This window comes from Megascapheus bottae, chromosome 14 (genome assembly GCF_031878675.1).
Source record: "Megascapheus bottae isolate mThoBot1 chromosome 14, mThoBot2.hap1, whole genome shotgun sequence".
NCBI lineage: Eukaryota > Metazoa > Chordata > Mammalia > Rodentia > Geomyidae > Megascapheus > Megascapheus bottae.
In genome coordinates, this window is record NC_143522.1 from 53,012,700 (window position 1) to 53,021,758 (window position 9,059).

General features: G+C 49.1%; 1 protein-coding gene across 3 annotated transcripts in view; it reads right to left on the reverse strand.

Moving 5' to 3' along the window:
* Zfhx2 (zinc finger homeobox 2) overlaps positions 1–8,243 on the reverse strand; it is a 32,454-nt gene extending 24,211 nt beyond the window's left edge. For all 3 annotated transcript variants that reach the window (XM_090345265.1, XM_090345264.1, XM_090345263.1), the window contains exon 1: positions 7,934–8,243. The gene's annotated coding sequence lies outside the window, so the exon portion shown is untranslated. The remainder of the gene's footprint in view (positions 1–7,933) is intronic.
* Between the last annotated feature and the right edge of the window lie 816 nt (positions 8,244–9,059).

The following is a 9,059-nucleotide window of genomic DNA, read 5'->3' on the forward strand; positions in this document are numbered from 1 at the left end:
CAGCTGGAAGTGCAGCAGTGGCTCAAAGGTAGTGTGCTAGCCTTGAGAAAGCTCAAGGACACTGCCCAGGCTCTGAGTTCAGGCCCCAGGACTGGCAAGAAAAAAAACAATGAAACCTTTTGAGCACCAATATCATACCTAGTTTCATGTAAGGAGTCATAAACAAAATGCAGGCATATTACATATCATTTCCTTCAGGGTTACATGAATAAGGTATACATGAAACACAAGTGAATTTCACATTTAGTTCTAGATCCCCTCTCCTCAAAGATATCTTATTATGAATATCCAAGTATTCCAATGTCCATAATACTTGTCTTCCTAAGCTTTAGGATAAGTAATAATCAATCTCTATCTAGTTGTAACAATAGTAAGAGCCAACATCTTTCACTATTTCTCATGTGACAGGCATTGTGTGGAATGTGCAGCAAGCATCCTGTCGCTAATCCACTACAATCTGGTAGAGTGCACACAACCTCTCTTTCCCATTTTAGAACTATGGAAGCAGGCTGATATGGGCTATGTGATTTTTTTTTTTTTTTAAGGCCTCCCAACTTAGAAAGGAGAGGCAAGATTGGAACTCATGTAACATGACCACAAGACCTCTGCTCTTAGGTTAGCTTGTAAGCTGCTGAAGTCTGGCATGTATTTTGAATGAGGTCTTCAGATGTGTGTGTGTTACTCTGCCCTCATGCTCTTCTTTCTGTGTGGAGGTACTACATAGATATCTGCCAATTCATTCCTTAGTGTAAGACAGGCCAGTTTTTCTGTGCAACTCTAGGAGAGCCCCTCATGTCAAAGACTTACTGGCTATTCTGGTTGCTGTGAGAGAGATGGGAGAGATCAGGTAGGGTTATTTGGATGATGATAATTATGCAAGTGGCCATATCTCTTCAATTGAAAGTCTAGGCTAAGGCCTCAACATGCACAAGGCCTTGAACTTGATTCCCAGTACCTAAAACTGAAAGTCAGCCATGCACCAGTGGGTCGGCCTGTAATCCTAGCTACCCAGGAGGATGAGATCTGAGGCTCAAGGTTTGAATACAGACTGGGTTGGGACAGTCTGTGAGACTTTTATCTTTCAGTTACCTACCAATAAGTCAGGTGTTAGAGTTATGGTTCAAGTAGTAGAGGACAGCACCCAGACCATTAGTTAAAGTCCCAGTACTTGCACACATGTGGGCGTGCATGCACACATACATACACACATGAAAAAAATCAAAGTAGACATGTGTATCCATATTAGCATATGAATTTCACAGTACAAGCAGTCTGGTGTTATTTTAAAATTCCCAGCCTTGGAGGTGGAAATGTTTACAATCCCAGGAGCAAAAGAAAACAAAAACCCTACAGCCTTTAGAGTCTAGACTCTAACAGACCAAGAATTTGATTCTGACTCCACTCCTTCATACATAAATGGTTTTAAGACATTACTTAACGCCTCCATTCTTCATAGAGAATGGAGAAAGTACCTCATGGAGTTGTGTCTACTGAGATGATCATTATCAGCACTGGCATTTTGGTTGTAATCAATAAATAGAAATGATAATCCATCCACATGCCTTTATTTCCTGAGTTGGGGGCTATGTGTATATTTATTTGCTCTTTGTGCATATGGGGGAGGCTGGCTGCTTGGGTGTAGCACCTCTCTGGAACTAGCAGAGGTGCTTGCTCTCACCCCTCACCCCTGCTAGTTTCCCTTAGGCCCTGGGGTTACACTTGTGTGGGCCCTGGGCTTTCCATTTATCATCAGCGTGCCCTCTGCTCTGTGTTACTATATGCCTGTATGTGTTGGTGGCTGGCACGGGCGTGTTTGGGGTGGTGGTAATTACTGGGATGGCCTGGCCCTAATGAGTGTGATCTTGTTACACTCTCCCTGCCTATAATGGAGCTAACCTCATTTCACAGCCATTAGAGATGGAGATGAAGCCCCGCCCACAGACCCCACCAGCTGCAGCTTTCACAGCCTTGGCCACCTTGTTCTTTCCCTCGGGCTTGCCACTGCTCCATTCCTCATCTCCTTCTCCCTTCTTCTTGCTCTTGCCTGTTCCCCATTGTTCTACCACTCCTCTGTCCTTCTCACTTCTCTTTCCTTGTCTCCCTTCTGTCTCTCCATTCCTGGTTCCTTCCCATTCACTCCATGTCCTCCCCATTACTCCCCCACTCTGATCTGTCACCACATTTCCATTTCTCCATCCTCTTTCTGCACCCCCTCCTCCCCATTGCTGCCGCTGCTGTCCTTCCCCTCCCCCACATTGCCCTGTCTGGCCAAAGGACAAATCTCAAGGGGAAACCAGCAAAGACAAACAAGGCGCAGTGACTTCATTATCATCGTTAATTTGCCACTTCAGTTCCTCCCACAAGGGTCAAAGCCAGCAAGGCTTGAACTCAGGACTGACCTGAGGCCATGGTGTAGCTTTTCAATGGGACCTTCTCACTGCCACCCTTCTCCCCTCTCCTTGTCCACCTCCCTGCTTTCTCTCAGATTCTTTCCTAGTCCTCACAGCCTGTAACCCCCCACTAGTTTTTCATTGAAACGATGGCATCTCTCAGGCTCCCTCCCATCTCAGAAGAGCTGATAGGCTCTCCTGGCTCAGTCTGTCCTGAACCTCTTTCTTGTCCTTCCCTGTTCTTCACTCTGACATCCAGAGTACCTCTACCCCAAAAGAAGTGCCAGGCTAGTTTTGGAAACCATGTAGCTAGAAGAAGAGGGAGTGGAACGAAAGGCATTTGTGGCCCAGGCACAAATGGACCCACGTCCCAAGAAAAGGGCCAAAGGAGAGAGCCTTGGGCTTTTGCAATAGACAAAATAAGGAATGAAAATTTTGAGAATGGAAATGACATTTACCCTCTCACAGCCTCCAGGGAAACACAATCCAACACTCTTCTCCCACCCTCTGCCCTCCCGTATTGAGAAGCAAAATGACTAGCAATTGACTCTTGACCTTTCTCCCAAGCTGAGCCCCAAAGGGAGAGGCTGAGGACAGTAGCTGTGACTGAAGGAGGCTCTGGGGAAATGTCTACACAGGAAGAAAAAATGTCTGGCCCACACCCATCTTGCCCCACTGAGTTGACACTTGAACAAGCTACACCAGTCCAGGCCCTACAGACACAACACTCTCTTCTGTCTGTGGCGGACTCCTGTGTACCTTGAGCAATGGCGTCCTGGTTACCTAGGTCCCATGCATATGTCATTCTGGTGGGTGACCCCGTCATGGTCACAAGGTCTGAACTTGAGCTAGAATGTAATGCCATATTCCTGCTCAAACACAGAGGAGAATTCACATTCCCTGTCTTGATTTTGGGGAGAGGGAAGAATGTTGAGAGGGAAGAATTATTAAACTAATGTTTTCTATGTGTGTGTGGCTCTTACAAGTATAGCTTGGTGCTAAAAGATACAACTGCTAGAAGTCAGCTCCACATCTGTCACCCTCCCTAGCCTGGGATACAAGAAGAATGGATAGGAAGGTAGTTCCCTGGGGCTTTCCCTGGAGAAGCAAGGGGTTCTGGGAAAGTGGGTGGTGGGATGTCTGAGCTTAGCATGAGGAGCCTGAGAAGAAAGATGGAAAAATCAATGAAATGAGTTTCTAACGGTGAGGTAAAAGACCGCTGTGTCGACAGCCTGTCGCCTGCTGCAAAATATGAGCTGCTAAAGTCAGTGGCTGTGGCTGACAGCACATACAGCCACCACTGTCCTTCCATGAAGCTCCCACCCTTCACTCTCTGCTGCTGCTCTGGCTTTTCCTGTTATAGCCAGCCTCTTTCCCCAGGGCTACAAATCTGTCTTCCCCCTAACTTCTTTCCCCATTTGAGTCTTTGACTTGTTTCTTTTTGCCAGTCCTAGGGCTTGGATTCAGGGCCTGAGCACTGTCCTTGGGCTATCTCAGGAGTAGAGCTCTACCACTTGAGCCATAGCACCACTTCCAGCTTTTCTATGCATGTGGTACCCTGGTTTTTGTGCATGCTAGGCAAGCACTCTACCACTAGACCAAGCTCCCAACCCATCTTTGACTCTTTTTTGCAATAACAGGACAGGCTATCATTCCTGATTAGACTTTTCTCTGACAGGTGTGGTTTATCTTGATTTTCTCTTCTAGATGCTTCTGGATTCTTTCAGCAATGGTCAGCCAAATGTCAAGGCTATCCTTTACATTCTTAACATCAAGGTCTGGGCAGCAGTAACTCTTGCTTCCTGCCTTTGGTCCACTTGACCAATAATGACTTCCACTTCCATTTACAGGTGCCATGGGTGCTTAAGGCTAGTCCCGGTTCTGATTGATGCATGCTTTTGTTGCCATTCCATTGTTGGTGAATTTGTATAGGGTAGGGCTGTTAATGATTCTGTTGCAGTTTTATGACTGGAGAGTGTGGTGGGGATACTTCAATTTCAGTGTGCCTACTGTCTTTGGAAACAACTCAACTTTCTCTGGAAATCACCTCTTTTCTCTCTCCTCCTCTGCGTCTTCCTTTTGGGCTTCCAGGATGGCTCCTTCATGTTTTCCTCCCATGATCTCTTTAGACATTTCCAAGCTCAGCTTGGACAGCCTTGGCTCTCTCCTGGGTCTCTGACCCAGTCTCTCTACTTTTTCTAACTCAGATCTCCCTTCCTTCTGGCCCTTCCCTCTATTTCTGATTTCCAAACTGGCCCATTTATGAAGAATTAGGGCTTTCTTGGAGGTAGAGTTCAAAAAGGGACAACTTTTAGTAAGTATTAAGCCTGTTCCATGTGACAGACACTCTGCTAGTGCTGAAAACCACCAGATGATGACAACCCTGCTCAAATGGCTACTGTAACCCTGTATCTAACCCGTGTCTCCCATCAGTCCACCGAGTCCCCGACTAAAGGGACCATTTCCCCCACTTCATCTGCAACTAAATTCCACTGTGCTCTACCATTGCTTTTGCTCTCATCGCCTCTCTGTTTTTCCAGCTTTGCTTCCATTCCCAAGCCTAAAGCCAGGTTCCTCTGACATTTGCAACAATTCTCCCTGCTGCTCAGTAACTGGCATTTTCAAATTTCTTTCTTCTTTGACTGCAGGATTTCAATGTCTACTCTCTCCCAAAGTCTGTTTTCTTGCTTCCATCAGGTCCTAGCAAGCCTCAGGCTTGCTCACAAACAAAAGTACTAGGGGACAGCTGTTGTTCCAAGCTAAGAACAACCCCAGGTAAGCAGGTTTAAGACACCCCTCAGGAATCCTGCAGATTTGACCCTACCAGGGCCCCAACCTCGTAAGTAATGCAGTTTCCCAGCAAAGCAGCAGGTTGTTCCTGTATGGTTCTCAAGGTAACACCAGCTGCCTCTGACATCATGGAGGGAGGGAACCTGTCAAGTTGCCACGGCAACACCAGCAATTTATGACATCAGAAGCTTGAAGTCTGATTCTCATGGCTTTAAGAAGAGTCAAGTTCCTGTCAGTTGCAGTAAATGGGAATTCTATCTTTCCTATTTCTTTGCTTGTGTTCTCCTGGTTTAAGAGTGAAATGCAAAGGCCTCTGGTGAAGTAGAGAATGAAGCCAATGAAACAAATGCTTCTAAGGTTTTCTCTCCATTAGACATCCACACTCTCTCAGTGATATTTCTGTTATGCCTTTTTTTCCCTTTCCCCAAATCGCCTACCCCCTGCAGTGGGTTCTTTGCATTGGTTCTCTGCTGGGTCCTCCTCACACCAGAGGCATTTGTTTCCTTTGATAATCTCATCCTCTCTTCCCCAGCAAGCTCAGCAGCTCTGATCTGCTTCGGCACTCCAGCCCTCGCCATCCATTTACCTTCTTTGTACTATTTTCTTTCCCAGCTCATCTTTTTCCTCAATTTACTTCTTATTCCATTGACTACAGCATTTCATATTGCTTTTTTTAACCTGCTCTTTAGGAATATCCTGTCATTTCTTTTCCTTTTTCCACCTATAGCTATTAACTCATACTTATTCTCAATTTTTTCATGAATCACCACTCACTTCTTCCCCTTTTCCCATTCTGCATAGATTTTTCTTCCCTTCCTTTACATGTCTCTCACATCATACATTTCTCTACATAACGTGTTTATTGGATCCGGTCTCCTCTTTTCCTTCTATAATTCTGTTCACCTCGGAAATCTTCCATTATCTGCCCATATCTACCTCCTTTTATCCTTTCATGCTTCTGATGTCTGCAAAAACAATGCTGGCCTTAAAGCCAACATAAACTATTCAGACCATTTGTCCACTTCACCATTCCTCAGGCAGAATCTACCTGAACCCTGATGTAAGACAGATTGTCTCAAAATAAAAACTATTTCGTGTTGAATCTAAATAAGATCATAACATGAGCCCAGGAAAAAGATGAACTACAAAGTGAAGGGAAAAGAAAGCACTGATATCTAGAATGAACTGAAGAGGATGAGGTGCAGTCAGGCAGGGTGGAGCCTAGAGTCCTAGAGCACATACCCTTACAAAATCAAAGTTGACAGTTAACTGACATAATGACACTGAATGATGAAGGGGTTATACGCCCCTGGAAGCCCAATGAATTGATTTCTTGGCCTTTTTATGTGCCCTGATGAACCCCATCTCCCACCTCTCTGAGCCCCTTGCCTGGGGTATCTTCTGCTGCTGGGATTAAAATGTTGGGTAAAAGGATGAGGGATAAAAGAAACTTAAGATGACCAAAGAGAAAGGGTAGGGACAGAGTAGATTATGGGAACAAAGATGGAGAATAAGCAGGGGAGAGCATGGAATACAAGGATAGAAAAAATGGGCTGAAATAAAATGGGAAATGAAAAAATACATTCAATGGTAAAGTGGGGGAAGGGAGGAAAATTAAGTCAGCAGGAAGGAGGTTTGTGGTGGGAAGCTCCTGCAAAGGCAAATGGCACACAGGAGGCCGGAAGGTGAGTCCTGATGGGGAGACAGGCACATGGCAAGGGGAAGAGTCAACAATTCTAGGAAGTTCCAAAGCTCGGCTGAAGGTAGAAGGGGAGGTTGTCGTGCCATGCAGAAGGGTATTGGTATCTGTGGGAGAAGATACATATCTCTATTCCCTTCTCTACGCTCTTCCGGCCCGGGATCAGTGACTGCTACAAACATAGCTGACCAGCAAACTCCAAAGTAGCTGAAAAGACCACAGATTTCAGGACCCATCCTCAAGGAGGGGCATGGCATAGTCCTAGGTGGCAGAAGAGTGGAGCCGTCAAGGTGTGACACAGTGACATGGACACACGGGGAGAGGATCACTCGGAGGGGAAGTCACAGCAGAGGCAGTGGCACAACTGGAGATGGGCAGGGTGGGGAGATGGGTGACGAGTGACAAAAACCAAGAGGTAATGGACACACGGACTGCGCTCGGCGAGAGCCACAGACCCACAGAGAAGCGTGGTCCGGTGCTTTACAACGAGCAGGCAGAGTCGGGTGCAGCGGGCAAGGCAGAAACGCTTCCCCTCGAAGGGTGCGTCCCTCATCTGCTCGCACCTTTTCCAATTAAACACACACACGATTTAAGCTCAACTTCCAGCAAAAACGGAAATTGAGAGTATCCAGCCGCCTCCCGGGCGGCACCCGAGCGCGCCGGCCCGGCCGTCGGCCTTCGGCCCGGGTTCCTCCGCGCCCGCCGGCGGCGGGGCCCGGCCGACCCCGGCCCCGGGAGCCCGCGCCCCGCCCGGCGCCGCCGGCCGGTCTCCCTACCCTCCGTCCGTGGGCTGGCCTGCCCCTCCCCGTGTCCCCCACCCCGCCTCTCCCACGCCCGCCCCCTCCGCCCCGGGAGGTCCGTCCGTCCGTCCGTCCGTGCCCCCTCCCCCAGCCCCTTCCCGTCCCTCTCCGTCCCCTCCAGCGGCGGCCTCCGAGCGCCTCCTCTCCCCTCGGTCTCGAGCTTCCGAAGAGCCAGGAAGGGAAGAGTGAGAGGGAGAGGAGAAAAAAAAGCCGCACACAACCCACCCGGCAGCATCGGAAATCGATGCACTTACACCTCAGCTGGAAGCAGGGACGGGAGTCGAACCGCGGCCGCCGCGCCGCGCCAGGCGGGAGGGGAGGGGGCGGCCCTTCCAGGGACTTCTCCGATGTGTTGATTCCTTGTTTCCCCTCCTCCTCCCTCCCTCCAGCGCTCGCTCCGGGGCGTCAGGGACGGAGATGGAAAAAATAAATAAATAAATTCACGGCGGCGAGGGAAGTGAAGGAAAATAATCAATGCTATTTGGCTGCGGCTGAAGTGTTTTCCCGGCTTCGTGAGGGGGTTTCCATTGATTCACCCTGGGCACTCGCTCGCTCCCTGCCTCCTCCTCCTCCTTCTCCTCCTCCTCCTCCTCCTCCTCCTTCCCCTCGCCCTCCTCCTCCTTGCCCTCACTCCTCCGCCTCATTCACTGGCTGGAGCCGAGGCGTCCCACACAATGGAATAATCAATACCCAGGCGCCCGGGGCGGCCCCACTGAGCAGGTGCAGCGGCCCGTCCGCCGCGGTGCGTGCCGGGAGTTGTAGTCCTCACGCCCCCCCCCCCCCCCCCCCATCGAGGTACGCTAGCGCAGGGCCTCGCTCAGTCCTGGACCAGGCTTGTGGCCAGGGCCTGCTGGCTGCCGGTCTCCAGGGTAGCTCCAGGCCGGCCGCTGTCTGCACTTTCTGTCCCCTCCTCCTCCTGCCTACAGAAACCATACAGATGTTTTAAATCAGCGCTGGAACTGGCTTTAGCTTAACAGCTTCCCAGAGCTGCTAGAGGTCCACTCCCTTCTGTCTTACTCCCCCTTCCTTCCTATTGGGCACTAGAACCTTCTTTCAGCAATTACTCTTAAATCTTCCCTCACAGAGTCCCAGAGTCATCTGAGTTCCTCCTATTCAGTTTATCATCATTATTATTATATTGGTTGGTCCTGGGGTCTGAACTCTGTGCCTGGGCACTGTCCCTGAGCTTCTTTTACTCAGGGCAAGTGCTCACCACTGAAGCCACAATGCCACTTTTTGCCCCCCCCTTTTTTTGTTTTTTTGCCAGTCCTAGGGCTTGAACTCAGGGCCTGAGCACTGTCCTTGAGTCCTCTCAAGGCTAGCACTCTACCACTTGAGCCACAGCACCACTTTCAGCTTTTCCAAGGAATCGAACCCAGG